The sequence below is a fragment of the Macaca thibetana genome, chromosome 12 (assembly GCF_024542745.1).
Source record: "Macaca thibetana thibetana isolate TM-01 chromosome 12, ASM2454274v1, whole genome shotgun sequence".
NCBI classification, from domain to species: Eukaryota; Metazoa; Chordata; class Mammalia; order Primates; family Cercopithecidae; genus Macaca; species Macaca thibetana.
The window spans coordinates 10,673,877-10,693,567 of NC_065589.1; the positions used below are offsets into that span (position 1 = coordinate 10,673,877).

Below are 19,691 nucleotides of genomic sequence, written 5' to 3' on the forward strand. Positions count from 1 at the left end.
TAATTTTTAAGAATGCCCAAAATAGATGAGAAATGTTTGCAAAAGAGTAACGAGAAAAGACTTGCTCTATCAAATTGAAAAAATCCTATGACACATTAGTAATTAAAAGATGATGATATTCAACTAGAAATTGGCAAAGATATCATTAGAAGGAAACAGTCTAGAAACAGACATTAGGGAAATTATTTTAAAAGTATTTCACATCACCACGAGGTCAGGAGATCCAGACCATCCTGGCTAACACGGTGAAACCCCATCTCTACTAAAAATACAAAAAATGAGCTGGGCGTGGTGGCGGGCGCCTGTAGTCCCAGCTACTCGGGAGGCTGAGGCAGGAGAATGGCATGAACCCAGGAGGTGGAGCTTGCAGTGAGCCAAGATCGCGCCACTGCACACCAGCCTGGATGACAGAGCGAGACTAGGTCTCAAAAAAAAAAAGTATTTCAGATCACTAGGAGGGAGAACCACTCAAATGATAATAGGACAGCTGGCTATCTGTTTGAAGAAGTTAGATTCTTACCACACATTAAAAAATAGGCCAGGCACGGTGGCTCACGACTGTAATCCCAGCACTGTGGGAGGCCAAGGTGGGTGGATCACGAGATCAGGAGATTGAGACCATCCTGGCCAACATGGTGAAACTCTGTCTCTTCTAAAAATACAAAAATTAGCCAGGTATGGTAGCAGGTGCCTGTAATCCCAGCTACTCAGGAGGCTGAGGCAGGAGAATCACTTGAACCCGGGAGGCAGAGGTTGCAGTGAGCCGAGATCGCGCCACTGCACTCCAGCCTGGCAATAGGGCGAGACTCTGTCCGTAAATGAACAAACAAACAAACAGAATCCATCCCTAAGTAAATAAATAAATAACCTGCAGGCTGGGCACAGTGGCCTTGGGAGGCCAAAGCAGGTGGACTGCTTGGGCCCAAGAATTCAAGACCAGCCTGGGCAAGATGGTGAAACCCCATCTCTACAAAAAAATACAAAAATTAGCCGGGCATGGTGGTGAATGCCTGTAGACCTAGCTACTTAGGAGGCTGAGGTGGGAGGATCACCTGAGCCCAGGAGGTCAAGGCTGCAGTGAGCTGAGATCATGCTACTACACTCCAGACTGGGTGACAGAGTGAGACCCTGTTTCAAAATAAAAAAATAAATAAATAAAATAAACTGTAGGTGGCTTAAAGTGCTAAATGTTGGAAGTAATATTATAAATACAGTAAGATATAGGAAAAATTGCTTAAAACTTAGGAGTAAAGAAAGTCTTCTTAGTTAAGACACAAAATACAGATGTCATAATGCTGAAGTCTCAAATTTTAAAAATCAAAAACTTCTGTAAGCCACAAGGAATCATAAAGACAAATCAATCGACTAGGAGAAAATATTTATAACACGTAAGAGTCCAAGGATCAATATACAGAATATGTAAAGACCTACAATCAATATGAAAGAAGCAACTCAATTAAAACAAAATTGAAATTTTCATTTAAAAACAGGTAAAAGAAATAATCTAACTTAATTGTAGGTAAAGGAGATATTCTAATTTAATTGGTCAGTGTTTGCACACAGGTGTGAATATTCTTAAAGCTCCCCTCCCCTGGTGATTCTTATATACAGGGTAAAGAAGCACTAGGCCACAACTATTTGAAGAGCAGGTGTCTCAGCCCGCCCAAGGCGAGGTAAAAGAGGAAAAATCTAACACCCCCTTGAAGAGCTCCTCTGCAATGGGTTCCAGAGTGAGGATGGTGGAGTGCATGGAGACAGAATGCCTTAAAGAAGACTGGTTTTTTTTTTTTTATCCAGTCGTAAATCATTCTCTTTTACTTTCACAAGACCGAAATATAAAAATCATATTCTCTGAGATGAATAAGGAAAATTACTACAAAATAAACTTATACATCTGTGTGCAAGCAGCCCATGATTACGTGCAAAATCTAACCAAAGCAAACACACAGGACGTTATGGGAAAACAGCAAATCACAGAAAAATATCTGCACCGTGATTCCATTTGATTAGTGTCAAAAACATGTAAAATTAAACCACAGTTTAGGGATACAAACTATGTGGTTCAAGTATAAAGAAAACACAAAATTCAGATTACCTCAGAAAGGGGAAAGGCACGGAGATCTTCAATGGCAACGATAATTTTTTTCTTAATCTGAGGGTTGTGTACATTGGGTATTCATTGTCCTGTTATTCTATATACCTTACATGTATTTTGCATACATTACTTTGTAACTTTTCAATTACCAACAGATAAGACTATAGAATGCATGCAAACACATACATAGTCTCTTAATTCTAGCCTCAATCTTTTCCACTGAAAATCTGCCAGGTTCTATCATGTCCTTCTATCACCTGTTAGGAGTTAACAAAGACCTCAATTTTCATCTTTTCTTCTGAAATTGTATTACAAGGAGGTAGGGCAGGGATACAAGAAAGGGCAATGGATCTTCTGATCAAACACAAAACACTGACAATCCCTTCAGACCAGAACTCAAGAATAAAAACAAAAAACATGTGTAACAAAATTAAAAGCATTGCAAGAAGAATGATGCAATTTTAACAGCTAGATATTTTTCCATTAATTATTTTCTAAGTGATCAAAATTCCATGAAACCCATTTGAAATCTCAGCTTTCAATTCCTTTGAGATACAAATATTACACTGAGTCCAATTGAGTATTTGCAGTGTCAGAGCAAATTCTACATGTGGTGGGTAGTTTTGAGTTCAAGGACAGTGTCACATGTATTCCTTCCTACTGGCCAGAAGTTTCGAAGTCCCCGAGAATCAGGCCTGGGCTCTGCCCACAACACTATCATCTGAGCGTTCCTTTCATTAGCACAGTACAAGATCACACAATGACCCTTAAGCTGAAGCAGGATCCTGGATGCCTGAGGAAGTGGGATACTCTTTGGGTATGGTAAAAGCCAAAGGCTGAGACAATCAATAAATTAATTAGCATGAAGTATGCTGACTTCTTTGGAAGGAATTTTATGAACACAGGATTTAAGACTTCTTATACAATAAACAATACAATCACAAGTGCTAATAAAGTAGAACTAAGGGTGCTACAGCATGAAAATGTTATCAATCAATCAATAAACCTCTGAATTAATTATATATAAGATTGTACAGACAGATGGTCCCCAACTTATGATGGTTCAACTTATAATTTTTCCACTTTACAATGGTGCAAAAGCTATACTCACTCAGTAAAATTGTACTTAAAGGACCCATATGACCCCTCTGTTTTTCACTTTCAGTACAGTATTTAATAAGTTACATGAGGTATTCAATACTTTATTATATAAAAGGCTTTGCGTGGCTGGGTGCGGTGGCTCACACCTGTAATCCCAGCACTTTGGGAGGCCGAGGCAGGTGGATCATGAGGTCAGGAGATCGAGATTATCCTGGTTAACACGATGAAACCCCGCCTCTACTAAAAATACAAAAACTTAGCCAGGCGTGGTGGTGGGCGCCTGTAGTCCCAAATACTGGGAAGGCTGAGGCAGGAGAATGGCGTGAACCCGGGAGGCGGAGCTTGCAGTGAGCTGAGATAGCACCACTGCCCTCCAGCCTGGGCGACAGAGCAAGACTCCATCTCAAAAAAAACGTTCTGTGTTAAATGATTTTGCCAAACTTTAGGCTAACATAAGTGTTCTGAACACATTTAAGGTAGGCTAAGCTAAGCTACGACGTTCAGTAGGTTAGGTGTATTACATTCATTTTCAATTTGTAATTTTTTTTTTTTTTTTGAGAGGGTCTCGCTTTGTCGCCCAGGCTGGAGTACAGGGGTGCGATTTCAGCTCACTACAACCCCCGCCTCCCAGGCTCTATCGATCCTCACACCTCAGCCCCCCAAGTAGCTGGGACCATAGGCACGCACCACCATACCCAGCTAATTTTTTGTATTTTTGGCAGAAAACAGGTTTCACGTTACCCAGGTTGGTCTCAAACTCCTGAGCTCAAGCAATCTGCCTGCCTCAGCCTCCCAAAGTGTTAGGATTACAGGTGTGAGCCACCGCACCTGGCCCAATGTATGATATTTTCAACTTATGATGGGTTTATTGGAATACAATGCCATCAGAAGGCAAGAAGGATCTGTACCAGGGAATTAAAGGAAATTTTAAAAGATAACTTCCCTGGATCAGAAGCATACAGTAGTTAAATAGAAAAGAGTTGTAATGTACACTATTGGGGTGACGGGTACACTAAAAGCCAACACTTCGCCACTATACAATTCATCCATGTAAAGAAAGTCTCTTTACATGGCGGGCAGATCACGAGGTCAGGAGATTAAGACCATCCTGGCTACCCCTAAAACTATAGAAATAAAAACTAAAATAAATACTCCACAATTCAATCTAACCTCCCTTGTCATCTGCTTTCCATATTAACATTCACTTCTTAAACAGGGGTGTGGGTGGGTGTGGGTGTGGGTGTGTGGGGGTGTGTGTGTGTGTGTGTGTGTGTCTAGAAGAGAAGAAGAAGAGAGAAAAAGAGAGTAAGAGAGAGAGAGGAAGGAGGACAGGGAATGAGAACACAGAAATATGTGAGAATAAAGAACGGGAAAGTAGTAGTTATTAGAATTGTATTCCAGAACTGCATTACCTCCAGGGCCTCTAAGGGAGCTTTCTTTCTCTAATCACATCCCTCTCCTCTCCTCACTCCCTCAAGTTTGCAAGACTGCTCTTCCTTCTTCTAACTTCTGGTCCTTCATCCCTCATATATATATATATATATATATATATATTTTTTTTTTTTTTTTTTTTTTTTTTTGACAGCATCTCGCTCTGTTGCCCAGGCTGGAGTGCAGTGGCACAATCTTGGCTCGCTGCAAGCTCCACCTCCTGGGTTCCCACCATTCTCCTGCCTCAGTCTCCAGAGTAGCTGGGACTACAGGCGCTCGCCACCACGCCCTACTCATTTTTTTGCATTTTTTTCGTAGAGATGGAGTTTCACCATATTAGCCAGGATGGTCTCAATCTCCTGACCTCGTGATCTGCCCGCCTCAGCCTCCCAAAGTGCTGGGATTACAGGCGTTAGCCACCATGCCCAGCCCACCCCTCATCTTTTTTTTAACCTCTCAGTTGAGCAACCCCATTTCTGCTTTCCCTTCCCTGGATTCTCAGCCTCAAAGAGATACAATATATAATAATAATATTGGAAAGAAGTTATAGAATCCTGTTCCGACTGCCTCACAGTCCAGAGCTCTCCATGCTAGTGACCTCATTATTTTGCAGAGTCCCCTGAAGGGCCTGGTTAGAGGTTTCCTACATTCTTTCAGCTTGGCACTCTGGCAGAGGCATAGCCCAGTGACACATTCCAATTTCCTAAAGCTGAAAAGTACCATTTGAGATTCTAAAATCCTTACTAAAACTAACCTTAATTGAATGCCTTTCAAAAGTGTAAACAGTAGATAAACCAGTTCAACTCTATACCCAAGTATTTGTTAAATTATGGTGAGATAAATGATAAAACTACTCATTCTTCAATAATTATTGTAGTGTATTGAAGACTTTCCTTTATAAAAGGAAAGCAACCAAACGGATACAATAGTCTGAAAGGCATATATGTTTTCTAAATAAATAACATTAGTAATTACTTCTCTGAATACTATATCACTTGATTGTATTTTAAGAGATGATTTGTTTATTCTATTAGCCTAAGAGATCAGAAGATTATAATACATCCTTTTATCACTTATAATTTGAATTATTTTATGTTCTGATAATATTTAGGATCAAGAAATAATAAGCATTATTGATTCTAACATCTCCAAACCCCAGCATTTCTAAGTAAATAAATACATATGTTTGAGTATTATATGTTTGAGGAGATAGCTATGTAAAAAAAAATTTTTTTTAAAGAATTGTATTCCATATGTCCAAGAAGCTAAAGACTGGCTAAGAGACCTGGGATATTAAAGAAAAAAGATCCAAATTAAACTTCTAGAGATAAAAACCATGTCGACTGAGATGAAAAATATACTGGATGGGACAAACAGCAGATTAGACACTACAGAAAAGAAAATTAGTGAACTTCCAGATGTAGCAAGAGAAATTATCCAAAATGAAACAAAGAAGGAAAAAAGACTGAAAAAAAAAATTGACAGCTGAGACCTTAAGGCTATGCCAGCCAGCCTGCTGCCAGGGACCCATGTTTTTGCTCTACCACTTAGAGCCTCTTGCCTTCCCCTAGGGAGGTATCCTTCTGCTCCAACTTCCCTTCCCTGTCCCTTTTTGGCCCCTATATGCTCCTCCTTTACTTAGACTTGTACCCACAGAGACAAGCACACCCCCTTGTCCCCCACTTCACCAATTTCTGGTGGCTGAAATTCACCCTCACAGACTTCAAAGAAGATATTCTTGAGATAATGAAAAGTAACATCTTTGCATATGAAAGGAAAAAGGTTAAAGTGTATATATATGTGTTTTAACATTAGGAACATGTGAACCTTTTTAAAAACAAGGTTTTATTTACTGTAGAGATGAATGCAAATCAGAACCAATATCTCTTGGTCTACTTAATTAAAACCAGCTCACACATCCCTTAGGGGTTTATTATTATAATTATTATTGTGGTGGTTGTTATATTTGTTGTAATTATTATTTGGGGTTTCTTTTGTTTTTCTTTACAGTTCTCCACACTAAACTCACAATATTGTGGGGAGAAGCCATAACTAAACTCTATGCTGCAGTGAGATATAGGAGTAATCAGCTCCCAGCAACATGTATAGCCCGGGCTGCACGTTGTAATAATTACCAATGATTTAAAGCTTTAGGCTGGGCATGGTGGCTCACGCCTGTAATCCCAACACTTTGGGAGGTCTAGGCAGGAGGATCCCTTGAACTCTAGGAGTTCGAAACCAGCCTCGGCAACACAGTGAGACCCTGTCTCTATAAAAATTAAATTTTAATGTAAATAAAGCTTTATTTAGCCTTGATCTCTACCCTCATAGTCAGGTCTTCCCATATTTTATTAGTGAGGTGGAAAATGTATTATTTGTTTGTTGTTTTGCTCCCCCCCCCAATGTTAAACTATGAAATTTGTGATTTGTTTAAGTTCCGGGTGAATCACAGCTTTGTCTGTATGTCCAGATCATTTGTTTCTATGTATTTTGTTTGATTCTTTCTTTAAAAGCTTTTACAAAAATATATATGTGTGTGTGTATAAACATGTAAATATATATATACGGATCTTCTGAAAAGTGTGTGAAGCTCGTTCAAGTAACAGATAACTTTAATAGCCTTGTATGGCATAAAGAAATTGAATTTGCAGTTAAAAACTTTTCGACAAAGAAAACTTGAGACTAGATGGATTCACTGGTAAATTCCATTGAACATTTAAGGAAACTATACCAGTTCTATGCAAACTGTTCCAGAAAACTGAAGAAAAGGAACATTCTCCAACTCATTCAAGGTTTCCAGTGTTACTCTGATATCAAAAACAAAGATATTACGAAACTCAGTTCAAACCAGTATCATTCATAAACAGAAATGCAAATTTTTTAAACAAGATTTTAGGAAATCAATTGCAACAATATATAAATAGAATAAGAATATGGCAGAATCAAGTGGGGTTTATCTCAGGAATGAAAGGTTACTTTTAGGAGCAGGCATGGTGGCGCACACCTGTAATTCCAGCACTTTGGGAGGCCAAGGTAAGGATCACTCCTGAGGTCAGGAGTTTGAGACCAGCCTGGGCAACATGGTAAAAACCTTGTCTCTACTAAAAATAGAAAAATTAGCCAGGCATGATGGCACACACCTGTAGTTCCAGCTACTCGGGAGGCTGAGGTAGGAGAATCGCTTGAACCCGGGAGGCAAAGGTTGCAGTGAGCTGAGATTGCGCCTCTGCACTCCAGCCTGGGTGACAGAGCAAGACTCCATCTCAAAAAGGAAAAAGGTTACTTTTAATACAGTCATGCATTCCATAATGACATTTCAGTCAATGACAGACATATATGCTATGGTGGTCCCATAAGAATATAGGGAAGCTGAAAAATTCCTATCACCTAGTGACAGTACAGCCATCCCAACATTGTAGCACAACCCACTACTCATGTGTTTGTGTTGATGCTGATGTAAACAAGTCTACTGTGCTGCCAGTCATATAAAAGTATAGCACATACAATTATATATAGTACACAATACTTGATAATAAGTGACTATGTTACTGCTTTATGTATTCACCATACTTTCTTTTTTTTTTTTTTTTTTTTTTTTTTTTTTTTTTTTTTTTTTTTTTTTTTGAGACGGAGTCTCGCTCTGTCGCCCAGCCCAGGCTGGAGTGCAGTGGCGCGATCTCGGCTCACTGCAAGCTCCGCCTCCCGGGTTCACACCATTCTCCTGCCTCAGCCTCCCGAGTAGCTGGGACTACAGGCGCCCACAACCGCGCCCAGCTAATTTTTTGTAATTTTTAGTTGAGACGGGGTTTCCCCGTGGTCTCGATCTCCTGACCTTGTGATCCGCCCGCCTCGGCCTCCCAAAGTGCTGGGATTACAGGCGTGAGCCACCGCGCCCGGCCTCACCATACTTTCATCATTATTTTAGAGTATACCCCTACTTTTTTTTTTTTAATTTATTTATTTTTTTTTTTTTTTTGAGACTGAGTCTCACTCTGTAGCCAAGTTGGAGTTCAGTGGCACATCTCGGCTCACTGCAGCCTCCACTTCCCAGGTTCAAGTAATTCTCCTGCCTCAGGCTCCCAAGTAGCTGGGATTACAGGTGCGCACCACCATGCCCAGCTAATTTTTGTATTTTTAGTAGAGACAGGGTTTCACCGTGTTGGCCAGGATGGTCTCAATCTCTTGACTTTGTGATCCATCCGCCTCAGCCTCCCAAAGTGCTGGGATTACAGGTGTGAGCCACCGTGTCTGGCCACTCCTACTTGTTTTAAAAAGATGGGCTGGGCACAGTGGCTCACACCTGTAATCCCAGCACTTTGGGAGGCTGAGGCAGGCAGATAACGAGGTCTGGAGTTTGAGACCACCCTGGCCAACATGGTGAAACCCCGTCTCTACTAAAAATACAAAAAATGAGCCGAGCATGGTGGCATGTGCCTGTAGTCCCAGCTACTCGGGAGGCTGAGGCAGGAGAATCACTTGAACCCAGGAGGTGGAGGCTGCAGTGAGCCCAGATCGCACCACTGCACTCCAGCCTGGCAACAGAGTGAGACTCCATCTCAAAAAAACAAAAAAAAGGACAAAATAATCTGTACACCAAACCCCGACAACACACAATTTACCCATGTAACAAACTTGTACACATACCTCCAAACCTAAAGTAAAATTTGGAAATAATTTAACTGGAAAATGTTAACTGCAAAACAGCCTCAAGCATGTCCCTCAGGAGGTATCCAGAAGAAGGCATTGTTACTGGAGATGACAGCTCCACGCATGTTATTGCCCCTGAAGACCTTCCAGTGGGACAAGATGTTGAGGTGGAAGAGAGTGATACTGATGATCCTGACTCTATGTAGGCCTAGGCTAATGTGTGTGTTTGTGTCTTAGTTTTTAACAAAAAAAATTTAAAAAGTAAGAAAAAAATAGAAAAAACGTTACCGAATAAGGACATAAGAGTATTTTTGTACAGCTGCACAGTGTGCTTGTGTTTTAAGCTAAATATTATTATAAGAATCAAAATATTATAAAAAATTAAAGTTTACAAAGTAAAAAACGTCACAGTAAGCTAAGGTTAATTTATTATTGAAGAAAGAAAAATGTTTTCTATAAATTCAGCATAGCTTAAGTATACTGTGTTTATAAAGTCGACAGTAGTGCACAGTAATGTCCTAGGCCTTCACACTCATTCACCACTCACTGACTCACCCAGAGCAACTTCCAAGCCTGCAAGTTCCATTCATGGTAAATGCCCTACACAGTGTACCATTTTTTATCTTTTATACTGCATTTTTACTGTACCTTTTCGATGTATAGATACATCTAGATACATAAATACTTAGCATTATATTACAATTGCCTATGGTATTAAATACAGTTACATGCTGTACAGGTTTGTAGCCTAGGCGCAATAGGCTATACCATATAGCCTAGGTGTGTAGTAGACTACAACATCTAGGTTTGTGAAAGTACACTCTATGAGGTTTGCACAACAAAATTACCTAACAATGCATTTCTCAGAATGCATCCCCATTGTTAGGCAACAAATGGCTAACATGTAAATCAATGTAATAATTCACCATATTAACAAATGAAAAGAGGCTGGGTGCAGTGGCTCGCACCTGTAATCCCAACACTTTAAGACATGAAGGTGGGAGGATTGCTTGTGCTCAGGAGTTCAAGGCCAGCCTGGACCACATAAGGAGACCTCATCTCTACTAAAAAAACAAACAAACAAAAATCAGCCAGTGTAGTATGTCTGTGGTCCCAGCTACTTGGGAGGCTAAGGTGGGAGGACTACTTGAGCTCCAAAGGTCAATGCTGCTGTGAACCACAGTCATGCCACTGCATTCCAGCCTAGAAGATAGAGCAATATCCTGTCTCAGAAAAAAAAAAAATATGATCATCTCAGTAGATTCAGAAAAAGCACTTACCAAAATTCAATGTTCATTCTTGAAAAAAAAAAAAAAAAAACTCAGTAAACTAGAAATAGAAGAAAACTTCTCCAGTGATAAAATGCATATACAAATGATGGAAGACTAAATGCTTTCTCCCTAAGAGAAGAAACAAGACAAGTAATCTGCTCTCACCATCTCCATTTAACATTGTACTTGGGGATTGTAGCCAGTGCTGTAAAGCCTGGAAGGGAAGAATTAAAACTGTATTCACAGATGACATAATCTTTACATAGAAAATCTAATGGAATCTACTAAAAAGCTCTAGGACGCCAGGCACAGTGGTTTACGCCTGTAATCCCAGCACTTTGGGAGGCCGAGGCGGACAGATCACTTGAGATCAGGAGTTTGAGGCTGGCCTGGCCAACATGGTGAAACCCCGTCTCTACTGAAAATACAAAAATTAGCCAGGCATGGTGGCGCACACCTGTAATCCCAGCTACTCAGGAGGCTGAGGCATAAGAGTTTCTTGAACCTGAGAGGTAGAGGTTGCAGTGAGCCAAGATTGTGCCACTGCACTCCTACCTGGGCAACAGAGCAAGACTCCATCTCAAAAAAAAAAAAGGTCTAGGACTAATAAGAACTAAGTGAGCTTAGCCAGACTGACAGAGAAGATTAATGTAAAAGATCAATCATATTTCTATATACTAGTGGCAATCAGAAATATAAATTTTAAAAATATAATTTTAATAGTGTATTAGTCCATTCTCACACTGATACAAAGAAATACCCAAGACTGGGTAATTTATAAAGGAAAGAGGGTTGACTCAGTTCCACATGGCTGGGAAAGACTCAGGAAACTTATAATCACGATGAAAGAGGAAACAGGCATGTCTTATACGGCAGCGGCAGGCAAGTAAGAGAGCATGTGAGAACACAGGAAAAACTAACGTTTATACAACCATCAGATCTTGTGAGAATTCACTATTACCAGAACAGCATGGGGGAAACCAGCCCCATAATCCAATCACTTCCCTCCCTCGACACATGGGGATTACAATCTAACATGAAATTTGGGTGAGGACCTAAAACCAAACCATATCAAATAGCATCAAAAACTATTAAATACTTAGGGATAACTAAACATTGACGGTTTCCTTAAAGGTTAAGCATATGCCTATTATATGATCTAGCCATTCTACTCCTAGGTATTTAACCAAAAGGAATAAAAATATAGGTCCATACAAAGCCTTGTAAACAAATTTTTATAGAAGACTTACTTGTTAATAACTAAAACTGGAAACAACCAACATGTCCATTGGTAGGTAAATGTATTAATAAACTGAGGTATATCCATGCAATGCATTATTACACAGCAATAAAGAGGAATCAGCTACTGATACACTTAACAACAAGGATGACTCTCAATTATGCTGAGTGAAAGAAGGATAACCACATATTGTGTGGTTCCGTTTATATAAAATAAGAGGAAATTTTAGGAAATGAAAGTTAATGTACAATGATAAAAACATCAGTTAGGCCAGGTGCAGTGACTCACGCCTGTAATCCCAACACTTTGGGAGGCTGAGGTGGGTGGATCATGAGGTCAGGAGATCGAGACCATCCTGGCTAATACGATGAAACCCCGTTTCTACTAAAAATACAAAAAGTTAGCCGGGCGTGGTGGCGGGCACCTGTAGTCCCAGCTATTCGGGAGGCTGAGGCAGGAGAATAGAGTGAACCTGGGAGGCGGAGCTTGCAGTGAGCTGAGATCACGCCACTGCACTCCAGCCTGGGGGACAGAGCGAGAGTCTGTCTAAAAAAAAAAAAAAAATCAGTTATCTGGGATAGGGATCAGGAAGCCAGGGGTATGAAAACAGCTTTGGGTATAATAGATATGGTCACTGTCTTGTTTGTGATGATAGTCTTACAAGTACACACATATGTCAAAACTTAACCAATTGTACACTTTAGAGTTTATAACCTGTCAACTATATCTCAATAAATCACCTTTAAAAATATGGTCTTAACCAATAATTAATAATCCTAAACAACACAAATTGAGCCCTAATTCATTTATTAAAAATCAGACATATTTCAGTCATAAAACTTATAAGGCATTCTTACTTGTAAACTATTATGAAAGACTGATTTGAACTGGCAAAAATTCAATAAAACATAAAGAAAATAAATGCATTATTTCAACAAAAAAGTCTCAGAACAATTCATTTTTTTCATTTACAAAAATTAACTAAAATTAAAAAGAAACAAGTAAATTTCTGACCTTGTTTAATCCTGTGCCATAAGTAAAAGGATTAAACAAAAATAATAATAGCTCCTTCTTGGTATAACTGTTGCCAGAGTTTTGCATTCAACCTTTTAAAAGTGATTAAAAATAACCATGGCAGACATCAGAGAAAGAGGCAACTACTTCCCATGTGGAAAGCTGGTCTCTAGAAAAATGAAGTTAAACAGAAATGTTTGGGCCTTCTCTCTGAATCCGTCAGCACCTAGATAATCACCACAAACTTTTCCTCATCAAAGCCTAATGAGAAATAGAAACAATCCAATTTCATTAGAGGAGGACCAAAAAGGAAGTATAAGCAGGATTCTTCAATTAGCATTATACAACCCTGCCTCCTCCTGGTTTGGGTCACACAACCTCTCAGTGTCTACCAGACACTCCACCAATACTTTACTGAGGGTAGGGTACTTCATCAGCCCTTCTCCCCTCCTGATTTCATCAGAGATAATTTCAAGGTACTCTGCACCACATGAAGTGACATCCTACCAGTATGACCAGTGTCTCATCTGTCATTATCAGTACATCCCAAAGGCTGCCTGTTATTGGGGCAAGAAAGGAATCAAAAGTAGGTGGACTAACAGTTGACTAAACCTGATCAAGTCTTGCCTCAACATAACTGGTCACTTAATAACTACTCTAAGGCATCAAGTTCTTGCTATGGTTTCAAACAAAATACCTTCTATATGAAAAACCCATCAAATCCTTCTACTTCATGTTACATGACAAAAAGGAGCATCTTGTGCTGTTCTACCACCACTCTCAGTTTAATAAAGACAACAAGAATTCCAGGACAGGCACAGTGGTTCATGCCTGTAACTCCAACATTTGAGAGGCTGAGGCAGGAGGATCACTTGAGGCCAAGAGTTTCAGACAAGCCTGAGCAACACAGCAAGACCCTGTCTCCACAAAAAAAAAAAAAAAAAAAGTTTTTTAACTAGCTGGGCATGGTGGCTTATGCCTATAGACCCAGCCACTCAAGAGGCTCAGGTGGGAAGATCACTCAAGCCCGGGAGTTCAAGGTTACAGTGAGCTATGATCACACCACTGCACTCCAGCCTGGGCAGCAGAGTGAGAATCTGTCTCAAAAAAGCCAGGTGCGGTGGCTCACGTCTGTAATCCCAGCACTTGGGGAGGCCAAGGCGGGTGGATTGCTTGAGGTCAGGAGTTTGAGACCAGCCTGGCCAACATGGTGAAACCCCACCTCTACTAAAAATACAAAAAATTAGCCAGGCGTGGTGGTGTGAGCTTGTAGTCCCAGCTACTCGGGAGGTTGAGGCTGGAGGATTGCTCGAGCCCAGGAGGCAGAGGTTGCACTGAGCTGAGATTGTGCCACTGCACTCCAGCCTGGGCAACAGAGTAAGTCTCCGTCTCAAAAAAAAATAAAGAAGACGACTTCTGGTCAAGTCTCCACCTCCCTGACATCACCAAAAATGGCATAGATGGCCAGACCTCAGAGGGATGTATTCATTCATTCCAGGCCCAGTTTTACTTGTACTCATGCTCAATAGTATTTTGTTTCATGAAACTCCTCCTGTAAAACAAAAACTTTTTGAAGGATAAAATAAAAGGACAGGCTGGGCATGGTGGCTCACATCTATAATCCCAGAACTTTGGGAGGCTGAGGCAGGAGGATCGCTTGAGCCCAGAAGGTCGAGGCCGCAGTGAGCCATGATCTCACCACTGCACTCCAGCCAGGGCAACATGGACATGGCATCAGAGGGTCTGCTTTGACTAGAGCACTGTTCTCTTCCTGTGCTTCTTGTAGATATCAGTTAAAATGTCATTTCGGTGATTTCTCTAAAACACTTGTCACAGCCACAGTTTTGCATTTGTGTGATTATTTGAGTATCATCTGCAGAGGACAGGGATCATATGTGCACTCACTCTCCCCCATCTCCAATGCCAAGCATAGTGCCTAGTACCAAGTAAGTACTCAAATATTATATTTGTTGATTAAGTGAATAAATGAACACTAGTCTATAAGAAAGCAACAAAACATCTTTTAAGAGGACTTAAGAGTTGCATCATCTTCACAAATGTATCTTTGGTGGATGCCCAAAGCAGCTGAGCCCCCTTATTAAACTAAAAAAAAAAAAAAAAAAAAAAAAAGTCAATTCAGATGTCTACATAAATTGCTCTGGCCTTCAATGTCTCAAGGCAAATGCTGAGCATCAAAGGCTGATAGGCTAAACACACACACCCTCTGTATATAAAGCATACCTACTGGTTGCTAAGTAACAGTTGTTTTTGGTATTCCTGATACTGTTGCTGCTACATAGGAAGCACTTCGGAAATACCCCAGTCAAATAAAAAAGAGCAACACTTCACAAGACTCTTGAGTATGAATGAAACAGTAACTATACTTACACTGTGGTGTTTCATATAAACCTAACACCAAATGCAGAAGCAAAGAATCTCTAAGTGGCAAAGCCCTCAGTTAGTAGCTTCACTATTTTAGATCTCACACAGGAAAAATGCCATATAGATTTGTACTAAGACTATTTGAAAGAAATAGATCACAAATCAAGTGACCTGAGAGCATTAAATAAGAACTTCAAAATGCCACATGGAACTATTTCCCAAACTCTTAAGAATATAAAGAAAGGAATTAGGACTTCCTGTCCCCTCCAATACAAATACAAATTATATCTGTACTTTAGAGACAAATCAAGTCCCATTTCAACCATAAATGACTTCTCCACCCTGACCTACTACAGCACTTAAAATCTGTACCACATATTTTGCATTTAAACAAATGTTCATTTTATTGCTTTCCTAATAATTTCATGTGTGCAGTCTTTTATTTCTTTTATATCCTTTAAAGTGTATAATGCTGTAGATGCTTAATAAATATTTATTAAATTGGAATGAAATTATAGTTTTGAATGAATTTTGGTATACTCACACATTTTATTCCCAAATAACATCATTTCCAAAAACGGTTCACATGCCTCAGTTTTAGCTCCATCATCATCAGATTAAAAATAAAGTCGTTATCCAACCACGATCAAATAAGGCTTACAGTTTTCTTAGTATCACTCATTCAAACTCAAATCAGGGGAGGTTTTCCAGTGCCATAGTGTCTTTTGAAGTCTAAGTCCAGGCTACTAACAACACCTGCCCCTACTTTCTTCAATGCAGCAAATTTCACTTGAAATATTTCTCAAACCTAGTCAGTCTTAGGAAGATTTCCTTCTGCAGAAAACTTGTAAGACACAAAGTCTAAGCTCTAGAATATACTAACCATACCTCACTCACAACTGGGAAGCAAATTCCCCAGAAAAGGATCAGTTCAAGATGTACAGTTAAATGAGTCTCACACCTATAGAACCATGGAACAGAATAGAAAACTCAGAAATAATGCCACACACCTACAACCATCTGATCTTCAACAAGCTGGCAAAAAGCAAGCAATGGGGAAAGGACTCCCTCTCCAACAAATGGTGCTGGGATAACTCACTGGCCATACGCAGAAGAATAAAACTGGATCCTTGTATTTCACAATATACATAATGGGTTAAAGATTTAAATGCAAAGACCTCAGTCAGGCACAGTAGCTCATGCCTGTAATTCCAGCACTTTGGGTGACTCAAGGCAGATCTCTTGAGCCTAGGAGCCAGAGACCAGCCTGGACAACATGGTAAAACCACATCTCCACAAAAAATACAAAAATTAGGCGAACGTGGTAGTGCACACCTGTAGTCTCAGCTACTCCGAAGGCTGAGGTGGGAGGATCACTTGAGCCTGGGAAGTCGAGGCTGCAGTGAGCTGCAGTCACTCCACTGCACTCCAGCCTGGGTGCCAGTGAGGCCCTGTCTCAAAATAAAATAAAAGACCTCAAACTATAAAAATCCTAGAAGAAACCCCAGGAAATACACTTCTTGACATTGACCTTGGCAAATTTTTGGCTAAGTCCCCATAAGCAACTGCAGCAAAAACAAAAATTGACAAGTTGGAACTAATTAAACTAGAGCATCCGCACAGCAAAAGAAATTATCAACAGAGTAAACAGTCAACATACAAAATGGGAGAAAATATTCCCAAACTATGCATCTGACAAAGGTCCAATATCCAGAATCCCTATGAAACTTAAATCAACAAGCAAAAAACAAGCCCATTTTTAAAAATGGCCAAAGGACATGAACAAACACTTCTCAGAAGAAATACAAAAAAAAAAAGACCACGACATATAAGCAGCCAACAAATATATGGAAAACATGATCATGACTAATTATCAGAGAAATGCCAATCAAAACCACAGTGAAACACCATCTCATACCAGTCAGAATGGCTATTATCAAAAAGTCAGAAAACAAGCCCTGTTAGGCTCCGTTGAGAAGGGAACACTTACACACTGTTGGTGGGAATGTAAATTAGTTCAGCCACTGTGGAAAGCAGTTTAGAGATTTCTCAAAGAACTTAAAGAGCCACCATTTCACCCAGCAATCCCATTGCTGAGTATATAACCAAAGGAAAACAGACCATTATACCAAAAAGACATATGCACTTGTATGTTCACGGCTGAGCTATTCACAACAGCAAAGACAAGGAATCAACCTAGGTGACCATCAATGGTGGACCGGACAAAAAAATGTGGATGTACCCTATGGAATACTATGCAGCCACAAAAAAAAGGAGAAAATCACGTCCTTTGCAGCAACACAGGTGGAGCTGGAGGCCATAATCCTAAACGAATTAGCACAAGAACAGAAAACTAAATACCATATGTTCTTACTTATAAGTGGGAGCTAAACATTGAGCGCACTTACAAGTGGGAGTAGAAACATTGAGCGCCCATGGACATAAACATGGTAACGGTACACAGTGTAGACTACTGGAAGGAGGGGAGAGATGGGGGATGTGGGCTGAAAAACTGCCTACTGGGTTCTATGCTCAATACCTGGGTGCAATACACCCAAGTGAGTAACCTGCATGCGTATCCCCCATATCTAAAATAAAAGTTTAAATTATTTTTTTAAAAGAGTCTCTACGATCAATAAAGCAGATAAAGTGTATCACTGTGGAAAGCGCAAACGTCAAGAACATGTTATAATTAAGCGGCTGCCATTCAAGATTCCCAAGGCTCCCCATCCCTGCCAGTCCTGAAACATCTCGATCAAGACCCTTGAGAACGCATCCACAGGTGACCCGAGACTGGGGAAGCGTCCTCTCTACAGCAACAGGCTCTAATTCTGGTCTCGCTCCCCTCATCCCATCCTAGGCTACAAAGGCCCCGGCGCTATAAGCGCGGCCTGGGAGGCCGGGTCGGTCAGGAGCGGAGAGTGGGGAGCTGGGGACACTGAGGGAGATGCCGGACAGGGAAGACGCGTGGGCCGGGGAGCAACGCCAGAGGCGGAAGACGCTCCTCTCGGGCCGCCACCGCAGGTGCCTGGCGAAGCGCCGCGGAGCCCCCCAGAGGCCAGACCGCGGGTCGGTCCCGAAGGGGTCGTGCAGCAGTAGGCGGTGTAGGGGGCAGGCGAGTGAGGGCCTCACCGTTTCTCCCCGGAGGCCGGCGCCGCCGCAGTCCCGCAATTGCTAAGGAGAATGCTCTTCCGGGTCACGGGCGCGGAGTTCTAGAGAGCGACGGTGGCCGGGCGAGGCCGAGAGCGAAGTGCGCGGGGCGTGTGCTCGGTGGAGGAGCTGGTAGTCGGCGGTTCAGCTGCCGCAAGAGCGAAATGGCCAGGCCAGGGGCCGCTGCGCCTTCTCCGGCCTCGCTCGTGGGGACAACTGGCTGCAACGGTTGGCTCCCAGTGGGCGGCCTCTGAGACGCCTTGTGCCAGGCGCGGGCTGGCTCCGCGCCCCTGTCTCACAGGCAGGAGCCTTCCAGACCCGGCTCCTGAACCTCCAGGCTCTGCTCCACTGGGCCAGGTCTTGCACGGCAGACGCCGCCGGCCCCTTTCCTGTGACAAGGCTTTGCTCATTCTTTCGTTTACTTACTGCTTATTTATTGGACAACTGCTTGGGGCGAGGTGCAGTGCTGGCACTGTGGATACAGAGATGGGCAACCCCCGCGTGGTCCCTGCCCTCAGGATGCGAGGCTGATGGCAGAGCAAGCAGATGCCGTCCCCGGGATGATCGGAGGAAAGGAGACTAGGGGAGCCTGCCCAAGGGGCCCACCCCGACATGGGTGGGGAGCAGTTGATGATGGAGACGTCGACCTAGTAGAAAGGGTAGGGAAGAGGGTTTCAGGTGAGAGAAGAAGCGCAGTTGAGAAAGCCCCTGACAGTTCAGTGTGGCCCGCCCAGGGAAGTGTGGAGAGGAGACAATCGCTAAGCACGGGACCTAGGAAACACCAATATTGTAGATGTGAGCAAAGGAAAGGGAAATCCAAAGAGCAGCCAGAACGTTCGGGAGAGCTCAAGAGGAAAGCATGCCAGTGAGGGGATGGCCGCCATTCTCAAGCTATGGAGATCCAGTGTCCATTGGTGACCATAGAAAAATCAAACTTCCCTTTGGGAGGCCGAGGTGGGCGGATCACCTGAGGTCGGGAGTTCAAGACCAGCCTGACATGGAGAAACCCCGTCTGTATTGCAAAATTAGCCGGGCGTGGTGGCACAAGCCTGCAATCCCAGCTACTCGGGAAGCTGAGGCAGGTGAATCGCTTGAACCTGGGAGACGGAGGTTGCGGTGAGCCGAGATCGCGCCATTGCACTCCAACCGGGGCAACAAGAGTGAAATCTCCGTCTCAAAAAAAAAAAAAGAAAAAAGAAAAATCAAACTTCCGAGACCAGTCTGGCGAACAATTGCACTACAGAAAAAAAAGGTTGGCTGGGGGAGGAGATACGAGAGGGCAAGGCAGACAGGGCAGAGACCAAACTTCGAAAATAGAATGTGGACAGATGCTTGAGTCTGTATGGAGTCCACCACCATA

The 19,691-nt window shown here is 41.9% G+C and overlaps 1 protein-coding gene across 3 annotated transcripts in view; it reads right to left on the reverse strand.

The window, feature by feature from the left end:
* Positions 1–18,491, reverse strand: part of DIS3L2 (DIS3 like 3'-5' exoribonuclease 2) — a 380,125-nt gene extending 361,634 nt beyond the window's left edge. For 2 of the 3 annotated variants that reach the window (XM_050751081.1, XM_050751079.1), the window contains exon 1: positions 18,314–18,491. The gene's annotated coding sequence lies outside the window, so the exon portion shown is untranslated. The remainder of the gene's footprint in view (positions 1–18,313) is intronic. The other variant, XM_050751080.1, reaches the window with a different exon arrangement.
* Positions 18,492–19,691: the final 1,200 nt, after the last annotated feature.